Source organism: Cyrtonyx montezumae, unplaced genomic scaffold (assembly GCF_038088225.1).
Source record: "Cyrtonyx montezumae isolate F1298 unplaced genomic scaffold, pur_monq_1.0 scaffold_2, whole genome shotgun sequence".
Classification (NCBI taxonomy): domain Eukaryota; kingdom Metazoa; phylum Chordata; class Aves; order Galliformes; family Odontophoridae; genus Cyrtonyx; species Cyrtonyx montezumae.
Window position 1 is genome coordinate 39,677,069 of NW_027071936.1, and position 15,509 is coordinate 39,692,577.

At 35.7% G+C, this 15,509-nt stretch overlaps 1 protein-coding gene across 4 annotated transcripts in view; it reads right to left on the reverse strand.

The window, feature by feature from the left end:
* SORBS2 (sorbin and SH3 domain containing 2) overlaps positions 1-15,509 on the reverse strand; it is a 144,930-nt gene that overhangs the window by 106,000 nt on the left and 23,421 nt on the right. For all 4 annotated transcript variants that reach the window (XM_065736943.1, XM_065736946.1, XM_065736941.1 and 1 more), the window contains exon 2: positions 13,121-13,244. The gene's annotated coding sequence lies outside the window, so the exon portion shown is untranslated. The remainder of the gene's footprint in view (positions 1-13,120; positions 13,245-15,509) is intronic.

A 15,509-nucleotide genomic window follows, 5' to 3' on the forward strand; every position in this document is an offset into this window, starting at 1 on the left:
TGTCAACTCAGCCTGAGGGAAGATCATTGTCTCTGACTTTCTTCCTTGTCTGGTTTGTATTTTCTTCTGTCACTGCTCACATTCTCTTTTACCTACTGCATAACTTCTCAGATTTCCTACCTGTTGCAAGAGAAATTTCTAAACTTTGCAGGACTGAAATCTGCCGTAGAAAACATTATTATGACTGATATGAATAAGCAAATTCAGTATGCACTGCACAAGTCTAAAAATATTTGATTTTTGTTATCTGACACTACTTGAAATATGATTTGTGGGGTCTATGTAGCCACTTTCACGTTTATGAAAAAGTTGCAGTACAGTAATTTTTCACGTAATTTTACTCAACTTGCACAAAGGATGACAGATAGTCCACAAAGTTATACTGATATTCTAATAGGACTACTGTTTATTTTTTAAAATTATTATTTTTTTTAACTTCAGCACAAGACTATCAGAACAGTAACTTGAGTCTATTTATTTTCCAGTTTTTCCTAGAGAACAAGATTTAACTGAGAGTTGAAGCGTACTGCTATCACTGTCTTATTTTCTGGTACATTCAAACTTTGAATTTTGTATTTCACCATTTTTTCTATTTTTCTTTTCCTCCTCCACTCTGGATGGTAGAAGGTATGGTTGTGATTTATTTTAGAAAAACAGTGGTCAACCTACTATTGCATTACTGAGGTGTGTATTAAGTAACTATATAGCCAGAGATTGGTTTTGTATACCTCTACTTTCTGATTTGATACAAAAGCAAGCAAAAATTATAGTGTTACGGAAGTTGCACAAGAGTGACTGCACTTGGGGTAGTACACCATTGCCTTGACAAAAGAATTAACAGGTATTTTAACTCTGCCCAGGGGGTTGGGAAAGCTGACAATCATCCCAGTCATATACTGCGTTTAATATCCCATAGCTTACCATGCATCTACCAATTTTTAATGTGCAATGATGTAAAACGGCTATTGTCTAAAACAGAATTTTTTCCTTCACGAGGGTCACTTAGTTCACATGACTAACTTGAAGAAAGCACTATTTATTACACAAAGTTATTGTTTTATATCACTTAGCTTACAATTGCAACAGATATAACAGTAAAACAATACGGGAAGATGTTTATTTCAGGGAGTTTCTTTAATTACTTTGGTATTTTTATACTATTCCCATGACTACTTTTACCTGTGTACTGCTCTTCTGCTGCCTGTACTGTAGCAGAGAAGGGAGCCATGCTACCTATTTTATTTGTGTAGGTCAAGCTACAGAAATCACTGGCAAGCCCCCCCAAAAACAAACAAACAAACAAACAAACAAACAAACAAACAAACAAACAAAAACCTTAGTTGAAGAGAACAAAAGAATAAAGGTAGTGTATAAAAACCAAACTTGTCTCATTTTTCCTTAAATACAAATCTTCATTACTGACTTCAAGTCAGAGGAAGTTCAGGAAAAGTCAAGACCTTGGCTTCCAAATTCCTATCTGTAGATATATTCCCCACTAATTGTCCTGGTCCCCAGCTCATTCAGACACAGTAACTGAGAGATAAGGCAGGTCCCTCCCATTAAGCTGCAGTTAAACATGCCAGCTGTGAGGCATTTCACACAGTCCTGCCTCACAGCATCTCAGATTGGAGGTCTAAGTGCTGTGACGAAACATACAGTACATCACATTGGAAAAATAGTTTGTATTGGTGCAAATAAATGTCATATTGCATGTTTTCACTTCACATGGTTGCTTAGGCCCAGGGAAAGATAATTTCTGTGTGACAGCCATGATAGTATACACCATATATTGGTGATTCCCGTGAATCTTTAAATCTTTTCATTCTGTGGTAAATTGAGAAAAATGTTTGTGTGGGCCATGCAGTGGCACTAAGGAAAGTAACTCAGGCTAACTTGTGGTGAGGACGGCTAATTTCCCAAAGTTTCTTCCCAAGCAAATGTTAGAATCTGGCTGCCCCTTTGACAACCCTGACTGATCACATATTCAATTAGCCACCCTGGAAGAACAGTGCAAGCAGGCTATTGTTAGCATTTGCTAAAACCACCCTTAACTTCTGCTGTAAAAGTTAATGATAAGGAGCACATAATAGAAGTGTTAATGAAATTTAAGCTTTATTCCTCATGATGCAGATCCTGTTAAATTGTACATCTGAGGATTTTTAGAATGAGTACTCCATGGAGTAATCAATGTCATTAAGACTACTGATCTGAAACAAAAAGTAAGGATGAGAACAAAGTCATTTTTCTTTTTCCTACAAAGTCTACTGAGGACAAATTATCCAGTCTTAAATTTGGGCCAGCCCTGCATAGGATGCATCTCTTTTATCTGCCTCGTTCAATTCCCTTGCCTCAGGTCTACCTGATCTGTCTACTTGATATGGGGAGAATTAGACTCATCTACTCAAATGAGACTCTACAAAAGAGAAACAGTTCTGCTAGGAAGACCAAAAATGAACACCCATTTTGAGCATACATTTTCAGTTAGAAAAGTATTATACTAACTTAAAATTGATGTACTAGTAACTGTCCTGCAGTTCACATGGACTTCATATTCAGTCCAGACATTTGCAGAGACTAAGAGTTCACTGTATCTCCAGCTAATGTGCTTAATTACTCAACTGAAACTAGCAACTATCCAGGCAGCAGTGTTCATCTGAGACCTTGTTGACAACCATCAACCTAGCATTTCTGGCCAGGTCAGGAGAACTTCATCATTCCAAAGAGCTGCCAAGCTAAGGAAGCCTAGGAATGACAACTGACTGATCACACAAGATGCTTCACACTGATGTTATATTGAACAATTCAGAAACGCGATTTGCCTTAATAACTTGCAAATAACACTATGTCATGCTAGACTAGTCTAATAATGTTCTAAGATTCTTTGATATAACACTTTAGTGTGCAACTTGAAATATAAATGAGACAAAATCCTGCTATTCATAGAGCATCAGAAAGTAATATGCTGGTTCTTCAGTTGAAGATACTTTGAAGCAGAGCTGAGTCATCGGGATAGTTAATTTTCTGTACACTTGCTGTAAAGGTGCAGTGGACCTCTACCATAAAAAACACTACAATCCATGCTGTTGACGAAATAAGGCTGTAATATCTCTTTTTACAAGTTGTAGCTGTTTAGAATTAAGGATTCCAGAAAGCTAAAGCCTATCTTTAAGTCACTCCTAGATTTAAGTGCCTACTTTGGTATAACAAAGCAGTAAGACTGAAAAGATCAGTCTATTGTAAATTCAGTCACTCCTCCCTTAGGTTCACATATTGCCCAGTAAATCAGTGAGATTCCTTTGAAATAAAAGTATTATCAATACAAAAATGGCAGAACTGGAGTGTTTCCTTTAATAGGTTATAAAGTAAATATATAATATACATGCAGGTGGAATATAAAATTCATTAACATTAACATATAATCTCTTTCTACCAATATTAACATATAATTATTATGCTAATGTTATGAATAATGTTAATTCATTAACATTAACATATAATCTCTTTCTCATCAGCCTGTATGGTGTCCAGAGGTACAGTGGCTGCCCAAGGAACTGCTCTCTCTCACCTATATCAAACAGTGTACAGGCTCACAGTATTTGCCAAGGCACAGCTCTGAAGACCCATTTTGAAGCCTTCAAACTCACAGGCACAACATCAGCACAGAAAAACAGATTACTGTACAAAATGTCTTCATGAAGGAAACAGAGACCTCTGCTCATTCAGGCAATGTGATTGTAAGCTGATGGTGAATGAACAAAATATTTAACAGTAACATAACACTGTAGGTCAGTACTTCTTAAAGCAGGCTTTAATTACAGAAACACTAAATTACATCAAAATTAAATAAGATTCAGTTCAAAACCTCATATAGTCTAGGATATCAAAACCTCCTTGCTCACAAGAGCAGCCAAAGTTTCTGCCAGTCCTGACCAGCAGTCATTCCACTTCATAATCTTAGCAGTAGCAGTCAAGCCTGTAAAATCTCAGTCACCTACAGCCCACTGACTTCAAGATTGCTCCAATTTTTAATAAACATCTAACAGTTCTTACAGGACCCTCTGGTATAAACATGCTTATTTCAAAGTATACTGAATCCACCTTCATTTTGATAGCAGGTGCATGCAATTTTTAACACATTTAAACAATAAGCAAACTGTGCATCTTCCCTCATAAATGGAATGAAATTCATGCATCAAATAAAAAAAATATTGAACATAGTTTCTAAAAATAACCTGCAAATAAGTCAGCTCCGTTCATCAGCCCATTCAAGCAGTTCAACTTGACCCATGCAAGGTTAAGTACTTTGACATTCCTACCATCTTTCTAGTGATAGTTCAATTAGAAATGTACTACTTTGCTGAATGGAAGATTTGGGATCCAGCTCCTTACTTTCATGGTTTTGCAGCATTCCGCTACATTTAAATATAAAGTAGCAAAGAGTAACGTTTCCAGTAAAATTCTTTATTAGGACAATTTATTTATTTATTTATCTCAGTTACAGGATATCAAGTGCTATTTTTCACTAGCACTTAATAAGGAGAAATAATTGACACAAAAGGGAACACTTTCAAAGATAAAAGAAATACTAAATATATGTTCTCACTGGGAGCTGAATTACATTACCTACCTAGAATTTCTGCTTGCATATGTAGCCCAGGAAATGAAAATATTACTGAACACTGACCAACAACAGTAACAGTGGGAGAAGATGATGAAGTCAAAGGAAAAATTAAGACTTTGACTTGACTTTAGACTGAAAAACCTAGACTTGATTTGACTTCTCACAGCCCTCATCATGAACACAAAGAAGACCAAAGTTACAATATCGCAACATACCCCAGAATAATCAAAGAAAAAATATCATTTGAGTAATGGTGGAAACATTGATTAAGCGCATTAATAATTAGGAAAAAAAGTTAGGGAATATTTTTAAATTTACATTTCATCCTCATGACTATTTTTTTTTATTGTCTCTATTTGTCTAGCTATCCTATCCGTGGAATGCTAAACACAGTCCAAGCAGCTGAGCCTTCACCACATGCTTTCAGATAGTTCTGTCTTGTTATGGCTCCAGCTAGTCAAAAGCTATTTTCAGCAAAGGTTATCAAGTTCTGTAGTCCATTAGATAGCAATAAATAGAAAGCAAAAATCCTTGTAATCTGAATGTCAATTTTATATCTATTGCTGCAGCCAAGGCCAAATTATTCTGAAAACTATTTGATGAGTGAGTAATTTGAAGTGTCCAGATAAGCCCATTTATATGTAAAACTGCGTTTTTGTTATTGTTGTGTTAGCTTGTTATCTTTTCTATTCCCTTACATCCCTGCCCATATTTCAGTTTAGCACCTAATTCAGAAATCAGATCATTCTCATGCAGGTTATTATGATCATGAATAAACATATTTACAAGAATCCAGAGACAACTACCTCAGAAGATCTTTATATTGCATATCTCAAGATATGACACAGTTTAATTCCCCATAGTGTTTCTGTAGTTACATCTCTTAGAACCATGTGCAAATCCAGTGCAGTCACAACTAGTCCACTTTCTGTCATGTAAATGAGGACTTGGATTTTGAAATGTAATTAAGCTTCATATATTGATTAGAAAAAAACAAACAAACAAACAAACAAAACCCAAACAAAAAAAAAAAAAGTGTTGATTTATGTCACAAAACAAGTTTGAAATAAACAGTAAAACTGAAGACATCCTAGAGATGAGATATAGTGTTTTAAATTCCTTGCTTATTCAGACACAAGAAAGGGCATGGCTAGACTGGAATTCCATGTAGTCCCAACACAGGATAGACTGCTTTGCCAGCATATAAGCACTACTGTCAAATGGACTAAAGCCTTTAACTGCCTTCATACAGAACAAATAGATTTGTTATGGTAACAGTTTATGATTATGACCTGCCTGGTTTACACTCAAACTAGCAACCTAGGTATGTGTATGCTGTTCTCTATTTTTTGGGCTGATTGCTTCCCCATAAAATGTTTACAGTCAAAACAACATTCTTTTAAAATTTAAAAAGATGTAATCTATGCCTAGTAATTCTTAATGTCAAGTTCAAAATAATGTGCTTTCATCATTCCTTGCTTCTACACAGAATAAAACAATTGACTGTAATTGAAGTACATATACTTTACACAGAAAATAATCACAAAGTGACTTTTATATGGATCAGCATGAAAAGCAACTACACGGAGCCAGACAGAAATATTTAAGAATTGTGAACAGCAGAAATATTTAAGAAACTCTGAACTGACTGAATATGACCTATGACTGGTATGCCATAGTCTGTGATAATACCACAGCTATATATGAAGGGCAGCCAGCTACCAGGGTCTAAACTGAATAACCTTGCACTGAATTTTGAGTTTCTTTATTTGTCCACTTGGCCAAAGTGGAACACTGATCTGTATGGTCGCTCTAGGAATCTATGACTGGCTACAAGCACCAGTAGCTCTCAGTGCTAGGGCTACCATCACCTCTTGCTTGGTACTGTTCAAGCAGTGCATAACAATTTTCTTTGTTCCTCACTTTTATAGCAGTTAGAGGTACCTGTATATTACTACACATTTGCAATAATAGTTTCTGTTTCATATAGGAGATATGGAAATTTCTATATCATTTGAACAGCTATGTCAGAATCAATACATTTCTATTGATTTAGTGCATGTACTAGATACAATCATTACGCAACTTAATGAAATTTTAATCTATGTAACCATTTTTTTTCTCCCTTGAGAAAGACAGCTACTGCTGTGACTTTTCAGAAAGGAATTAGAAAGCAATTTACAACTGTTAAACATTAGAATGTGTAAGATGCAATGGAACACGAAAAGTATTCAACAACTGTGAAATTACACAGTGATAGCAATAAAGAGTTACATATTAAAGACGCCTGTCTGAGATACTGTAGTTACCATGAGAAATTCAAAAGGGAAGGTTTACACATAGAAAGATTTCCAAAAAGTCAGTGAACAGATAAGGTGTTTATACGTCATGCAGGGTGTTGTAGTTCTGTTAAGATTTCCTTTTCTGTTCACTGTGTAACCCAGCCTACCATTACTGTGCATAACTCCCTTGGATAACAATTTCTATGTAATACGAATGGACGTATAATAGCAAGTGTCAAACTGAAAGGGGAGGAAATTTAAAACTGAATGAAAGAGCAATGAATACAAGAAAACAAAATATCTTTCAGCACCTACTGCATCAGAATCAGATATATTACTTTTGGAGAATCCAGGTTTATAAGTTTCCAGGTTTATTAGTTTCCAATACTACTACTGTCATATAAAGATGCAATCTTTGCAGAAAATGATACTCATAAAACTTGCCTCCTTTCTCTTTGGTGAGGAATATGTGATCAAGGGAAGTACATCTTTGACTACATAAACAGAAAGAATAAACACAGAAACCTCAAAATAGAAACAGATTTATAGACTTTTCCAATCAGTTTTTGAGCACTCACTCTGAATGTGTCAATTTATGCAAAAAGCATAAAGATAATGCTTCATACAAAACAGGGAAGTAACATTTAAAACAACTGACCAGACAGGTAGAATTTTCTGACACTGAATACTCAAGAATATTCTATAAATCCATTATAGAAGCTGTTCAACAGTTCAACAACATTAGAAATAAGACCAATCTTTATCTAGGTCCATTCATTTTTATTTTTATTTTTAATTTTTTTTTTAGATGAATTGCCAGATAGGTATTATTCTATGAGTAAATATTTTGTAATAAGCAGTTCAACCAGCTGACTCAGATATTTTTCCAACTTGCACTGCTTGCTGGCCTGCAAAGGATTTACTCAAAGGAGTCAAGATTTCCACTAGAAACAGTAAAACTCCAATAAACTTTTGGGTTAAGCATATGCTACTGCTAAGTGTAAACTTTAAAGATTAAAGCTGTATTTCGGCACAGGATTTGTTCAGAATCTAATCAGAAGTCAATTCTTGGTTAATATGAGCTGCTCTAGCCATTTCTTATTAATACTACACACATTTTAATACATATCTGCACAGACATAAATGTTTCCTGATCATCCATTTGGTTTTATAAGCAAATATTTGGCACAGCTCACTATGGAAACCTAGGTATTGTAAATCATTTGGATGAGCCTTCCAAGATCACAGAAAGACAGATCAACATCACCACTTTGACCTGCCGCCTGTCACTTAACTGTTTTGTTATAAAACCAGCATGTAGTCAGCTGCTACAAAGCAATTAACCACACAATTGTTTCCAAATCATTGGATTTGTGTTTGTTTTCTTTATATAAAGGAGGGAAGTTCAGCTTGAAGTTGGAGGGCAGTGCATAGCAACGTTTGCCACTAGTATACACAAGCTTCATGGAGCATCAAATTCTAGGGTTGAAACCAACACTGCACATTTGCAGAATATTTATACAATCTTGAAGAGTTCAGATATATTCATCTAGTAACATTTTTGAGATTTTCAACTCCAAACTTTTTTTTTATTGTCCTCCACTCTTAAATGGGCCCCTGTTGACTGTGTTTTCAGAAGCATCATCCTATTGCCTTTATTTGGCTAACAAATATTGTAGAAATTTTCTACATGTTGAATTCTATATATTGAAGACTGTAAAAACCACAGAAAGAGATAAGTCTACTGACAGGAACTCAATAGCACTGAAAGACTGGGTGTAATCAGCCCAGAAGAACTGGCTCTCTAAATTACCTGCTCTTCAGATAGGTCCCTTTACATAGGCAACAGAGTGTGTCTTCTTTTTCTTGCCTCTTCTGCTTCCTTTCTTCCCAGGGAAATAAATAAGGTAGTATAAGATAGGAAGCCTATTATCTCTGCTGTCCTCCCTTCTACTTTTATTTTTAACTCTCCAGCCTGCAGAGGAGAGATCTGCTGTTCTCTACAAGATCCAAAGAACTGATATTTAGGGTCATATATAGTGTGTCCAGCTGCATCCTGTAGCACTTCACTCTCAGCTTTATTAGATCAATTGAGAAGGATCTCACAAGTGAGGGAACCCTATGCAGGGGTTCCTCATGGAGCACTTCTGAAACAGACTTCGTATGCAGTAACTCATGGATGATGCCTTCATATCAAGGATAGAGCCATTAATACATTTATCACCTAGATGTGTTGGGTTTTTTTTTTTTTTTGAACAGACCAAGGAAGAGATATAAACATGTTAAGTTTCCTTTAAAACAAAAACTGACAACATATCCTCTTTTTTTTTTTTTTTTTTTTTTTAATGAAGCAATTCTTCTAAATGATTTTTAATAGGGAAGGAAAAACCTTTCTGTGGAACAAGTGATTAGCAATCTCAAAAGTCAAGGAAGCCTAAGTGCTCAAGTCGTCTCCAGTAATAAAGACAACATAGCCTTCTAAATGGTATTAAATATTTAGGAATGTAAGCCACTAATGAAACGTACTAATTCTTAAGCCACTAATATACACAGACAAATGTAGTCTTACCCACAAACTTAAGCAGGCAATGTCTTATGTGAGATTAAAGCATACTTATTAGATGTATGGTTAAGTGCCTACTTAGAAAGAGGCAGTATATAAGCACATTTTATTTGCATTACAGCACCTAGGTGGCTAAACAATGATATTCCCTACTATTCACCATACCACTTCATTATTAACAGTCAATAATGTTCAAATACAAAATCAACTAAAATTAAAAGCTCAAGGCAGAACTGAAAATTAAACTACTTCTGATTGATTTAATTGCAAAACAAAACAAAATAAAAAATGTCTGCTTCTTGCTGGTAAACTTTTTATCTTAAAAATAAAAAAAGAAAAAAAGTAAAATTAATAGTATTGAGGTTTAATCTGAAGAACACTCATCTCACAGGAGAACTTACTTTGAAAATGTTAAGCAACTCACTGCTTTGACATCATGATTAAAAATTAGTAACCCTGACAGAAGATACAGCTATATTTAATTATTTATGATTAATTTTACCCTCTTCCTCAAACCACAGATTAGTGATGATAAACACAGGCTACTGTAAGAAACTGGGAATCTTTCTGGATCCTATCTCACTTGGATTTATAGAACGATCAGCAGCATCGCCGCTGTATTTTTGTTATTCTTCTTTTTTTCCTGCAGATACGATACAAGCAATGTGCCTGGTTACAATTACACTCCTCTGTATCAACAAGTGAGGTACAGAATGACATAATGAATCTTTTCCAGAGTTATCTATTGCCATTTCAGAACAAGGCCACTTAAGCCCAGTGCAGAAACAAGTGCTGGGTCTTGCACAAGCACACATGTTCTTTCAGGTGCTTCCAAATTCATATATCCTCAGTCTGAGACAAATACAAGGAAGTGACATTTGCAAGGTGGCCTATCATTCAGATTAACTTTCACGATCAGATTTTGCTCTCCAGTTTTCAAAAAACATCGTTATCTTTCTCCAGTATTGTCACACATGAAATCCATGCAGTTTGGACTTGCATCCCTTTGAAACTCAGCTCACAGATCAGAAACTGGGCAGATTGGATACCATAAAATCCAGTTGCCATTAATAAAAGACTTGAACTTAGACCACTTTGTGAAAGCAACGTTGGAACATTGTGAATAAGTGGTATATTAATCTATGATCTTTATCAGCACTGTTTCTAAAAATAACAGCTCAAGTAAATCTGTATTTTGTTTGGGAAACTTTTATACAGACAAGAAGGAAACACTTTCTGAGATTCTCTTTGATCAAATAAGTCTATAATAAAATGCTTATAGATACACTTGCCTCCAACTCCTCTATTTAAACTTGCAAAAACGATAAGGACAGAGCATACTTATTTATGTAACTTAAAATGTTGAAAGTGAGCCTCTATTCTTCATTCACAAAGAACTACCAATAACAGTGCTAGGCAGTTCCAGACCTAAAGTGCTCATTGGGACCATATAATTAAATAAATTATTGTATTTGCATTTTTCATTTTATTTCTTTTCCCAGTGTATTTGACACCACCTTTGGGAAGTGAACAAAGACACACTGTCAATAGTAGAAGGCTGTACAAAATGTTTCTGTTTGTTCCCCATGAATGTAGAGGTATATACCTATGCAAAGGAAGAAATTCCATTGCTCTCTTGAGATTTCCTCTCCCTTTAGTTGAATTTAGTTCCAAGTTCACTCACCTAAAATTTGGGCTGTCAGTATGCCAAATAAAAGTTTCTGTATGACAGTTCCATTACTCAGTCAAAAGTTAAATGACAAATAAAAACATAATCTTATATTGCAACTTTAAAGTAATGTGAAGTAAAAAGCGACCATTCATAAAACATCCCAGACCCTTACTTTACACAGTTAAAATGCTGGCTTTGATTGAAAGTATTTGTTAATTATTTTGTCTATTATGCAGCCTGGTTTATCTTCCCACTACGTCCTTTAGTCTCAAATTTTTACACTGTTTCCCTTACATACATATCCACTCAATTGATAACTACATTATGGCCTCTGAAGGGTCTCAAGTTCTTTTGGAAGCTTCAGATTCTTCTGAATGAGTTGCAGACTAAAACCTATTTTTTTTTTTTTTACAGGAAAAGCATCAAGGTAGGTAAAGTGTTCATTAGAACTCTTGGATGATCAAAAGAACTAAGGAAATAAAAGGACAGGATGACAGACCTGCAGGACTAGGGAAACAGCTTTATGGATGACATTAAGAGAGGACCAGAGAAAATTTTAAAGCAAAAGGAATATGGGTTAATTAAAACTGAGACAGAAAAGGAGAAAGAGTGTTTCATTTGAAGTGGAAAATGAGACTGGTACCAAACGTTCTATAATTTCAGATGGTTATACTATCAATACCTTCTACACTAAGGAAGATCAAGCAGAATTTAATTCAGGATTCTCATATCAGAATAAAACATTCATTCACTGAGCTTTTCAAAAATAGTAAAAACAAATTGAGTTGAGTTATCAAAGAAAATTCCTACTTCACACAAATCTCTGTATTTCTAAAAAAAAAAAAATTGTATGAAATGTATGCAGACTTCAGAATTTCTGTTTTTGTCCAAAATAATGTACTCTACTAAAATATATATAAAGAGGAAAATTCCCAAACAAATTTTATTTAAGAACTCTGACATGCTTTTTGATTTTCCTATGAAAATAAAACGCAGAATTGGTGGCTTTCATTAAATGTAGAACTACTTTTAAATATGACTTGACTTTCAGCATGTTTTTGAAATAAACTAACGCTAGAGCAATAGCAAAGCCTGAAAAATGAACTATGCAGAACTAGGACATGCAGTATGCAAGTACATAGTAATTGTGGTAAACCAAAGGGCCAGTATTTGTGATCAGACTGACTAGGTTTACATAGGCTGCCATTTAGGCTAGGCAACTGCTTAAAGCCATAGCATGCAGGGGAAAAAAGAAAAAAAACAACAAAAAAACCCACACAATTTCTGAAGAGCAAAAATTTTCCTCATTTCGATCACTACGAAGTGTGAAAACAGAAGGTAAATTACAAAAACAGCTTGTTTTGTACTGTGCTCAATTAACTCTTCATAATCCAAGAGAAAAAGATTTCAAGCAGTAGAGTTAAAAATTGAAGAAAATCCATAACCCAAAAAATATAATGAATGGAACAGTTACAGAATTATATTATCAAATTAATGACTGACAAGTATGTTTGCCATCCTATGTTCAACATAGGTGCGTACTACCAAGAAAAAAATACACTGTTAATCAATAATATTAACTTATTTTATCTACACAAAATGTAACCTGCAAGCAATAAGTCAATGAATTGATGGCAGAATTATTTCTGAGCTCTGACTCAACATAAAGCAATATACTTTGTAATAAAAAATCCTCAAGTTAATTCACTAAGTACAGAACATTCAAACAGGTAAATAATTTAAGAAAGAACAATCACCAATTCTGTTTTAAAATACTATATGATTTCATTGTAAGAAATTGAGAATTAACTACTAGATTAATAAAAATCACAAATTCACTTATCCCAAAGCAAACTATGGAATCATAAGGTATGCAAAATTATTAACAAACAGAAGCTGATTTTCTCTGAACCTAATCAGAAATTCAAGAATGCAAGTCATAAGAACAGGAAGAACAAATACTTTAGAAAAATATGACTTACCAGACAGACGAGTTTAGTTGCGTCTCAAGTGCAGAGGAAGTAGGGACTGTCTGTATATATAGATCTTGTTTACTTAGCCCTTTATGAAGGTTTCTCTCAAGAAATTAAACTCACATGCAAGAGTCTGCAAGAGAAAGAGAAAGAAGCTGAGCTGCTGGCTGTTTCTGTTCAAAGCACATTCGAGCTATTTTCAGCAGCAATGGGCTTGCCTACAATCAAAATGAAAATGCAATACAGAAGGAACCAGCCTACAAACCCAAGCTAAAAAAAATTAGGAAATTCATGGCAAAAACGTTTGTTCATTGTCCAAGTTTTATTTAAAGAAACAGAAAGTGTAAGGAACAACTGTGTATGATAAAGAAAAACACCGTTAAAAACAGAATTGGAGCACTGAAGACTATTACCTCAGGAAACGAATAACTATGCATCTGTTTTAATGTTAAAGTGTATAACTTGAGTTTAGTCAGTCCTAAAGTTGCTTTGCTTTCTTTATACAAAGGTTCACCTGAGAAGAATGTACATCTCTTTGTATTTAAGTGCAATATATCTAGCTGGCATAAACAACTGAGGAAAAAAATTACTAAAATTGAAGCCAGAAGTTTGTTTCTAGTTTTCAGCTTAAATTTCCAGTTTCAGCACCAGTGCTATTTTGAAAGCTTAGTGACCTGAAGCTGCTGGCACTCCACAGGCCATTCAGTGACATAACAAAGATCTTCCTGTCCCCTTCTGCTGCAACCCCAAACAACCAGCTTAAATTCTCATTGTGCAAAAATACTGGAAAATTAATATGAAAGACCACAAAGAGATTAAAAAATCAGAGAATGCATAAGGAAGAGACCCACAAGGATCATTGAGTCCAACTCCTAGCTCCACACAGGACCACCCAGAATTCCAACCCCATGTCTTGAGTGTTGTCCAAATGCTTCCTGAACTCCGTCAGCTTGCAGCTGTGAACACTGCCCTAGGGAGCCCGTTTCATTGTCTGACCACCCTGTGGTGAAGAATCTTTTTCTAACACCCAACCTGACCCTCCCCTCAGCCTCCTCTTCTCTAGACTGAAAAAGACAAGAGACCTCAGCTGCTGCTCATCATACATATACATCTTGCTCTCCAAACCCTTCACCACTTTTGCAGCCCTCATTTGGAGGCCCTCAAACAGTTTTACATCCTTCATATACTATGGTGCCTCAAACCACACATAACGCAAGGCAAGCCTGCATAGTGCAGAACAAAGTGAGACAATCCCTTCCCACGTTCTGCTGGCAGTGCTGGGTGCAAGGCACCTCAGGATATGTTTGGCCCTTTTGACTGCCAGGGCACAACACTGACTCAGATTGAACTTATACATCATAACCACCAGATCCCTTTCTGTGGGGACTACTCCTCAGCCTTTCATCACCCAGTCTGTACATATATCCGGGGCTGCCTCATCACAAATGCAGAACCCAGCACTTGCTCTTGTTCAATTTTATGCAGCTGGCAACTGCTCAGCCCTCTAATTTGTCAAGATCTCTGCAGAACTTCTCTACCCTCAAGGGAGACAACAGGTCCTCTCAGTTCCATATTGTCCACAAACTAACTTACTGTACTTCTAACTTCTGATTCCAAGTCACTGATGAAAACTCTGAAGATAATTGATCCCAAAATGGAGCTCTGCAGAACCCCACTAGTGACTGGCCTCCAGCCTGATGTAACTCATTTACCATAATCACTTACGCCCTATGCATCAGCCAATTGTTCACCTGCTGCAATACACATTTGTCTAGCTGCATGCTGGACATTTTACCCAGAATAAAGTGAGAAACAGTATTCAAAGCTTTACTGAAATTCCAAACAAATATATCAACTGGTTTTCCTTTGTCAACTAGTTGAGTGACCTTGTCATAAAAGGAAATTAGATTTGTTTAAAAGGACAATCCCCTCACACACCTATGCTTGCTGCAACCAATGATTGCATTGTGCTTCAGGCATTTCAGTAACTTCCAGAATAATCTCCATAATTTCACCAGGCACAGACGTGAGTCTGACAGGCCTGTAATTACCAGCATCTTCCTTCTTGAAAACTTGGGCAACATTTGCCAGCTTCCAGTCAAGTGGGACCTCTCCTGTCTCCCAAGACTGCTGAAAAATAATTGAAATAGGCCTCATGATGACATCAGCCAGCTCTTCAAGTACCCTGGGATAAATCCCATTGGGCTGCATGGACTTACGTGCATTCAAGCCGAGCAGCAAATCCCACACAAATTAGGTGTTGGTTGGGAGTTCATCATAACCACAGTCAGAGTCCTCCAACTCAGGGCTCCAGGGGTCTTAGAGTCTATCATCAGTGTCAAAAACAGAGGCTAAGAAAGCATTAAACATTTCTTTTTTGCCTGATAATTGCTTTGAT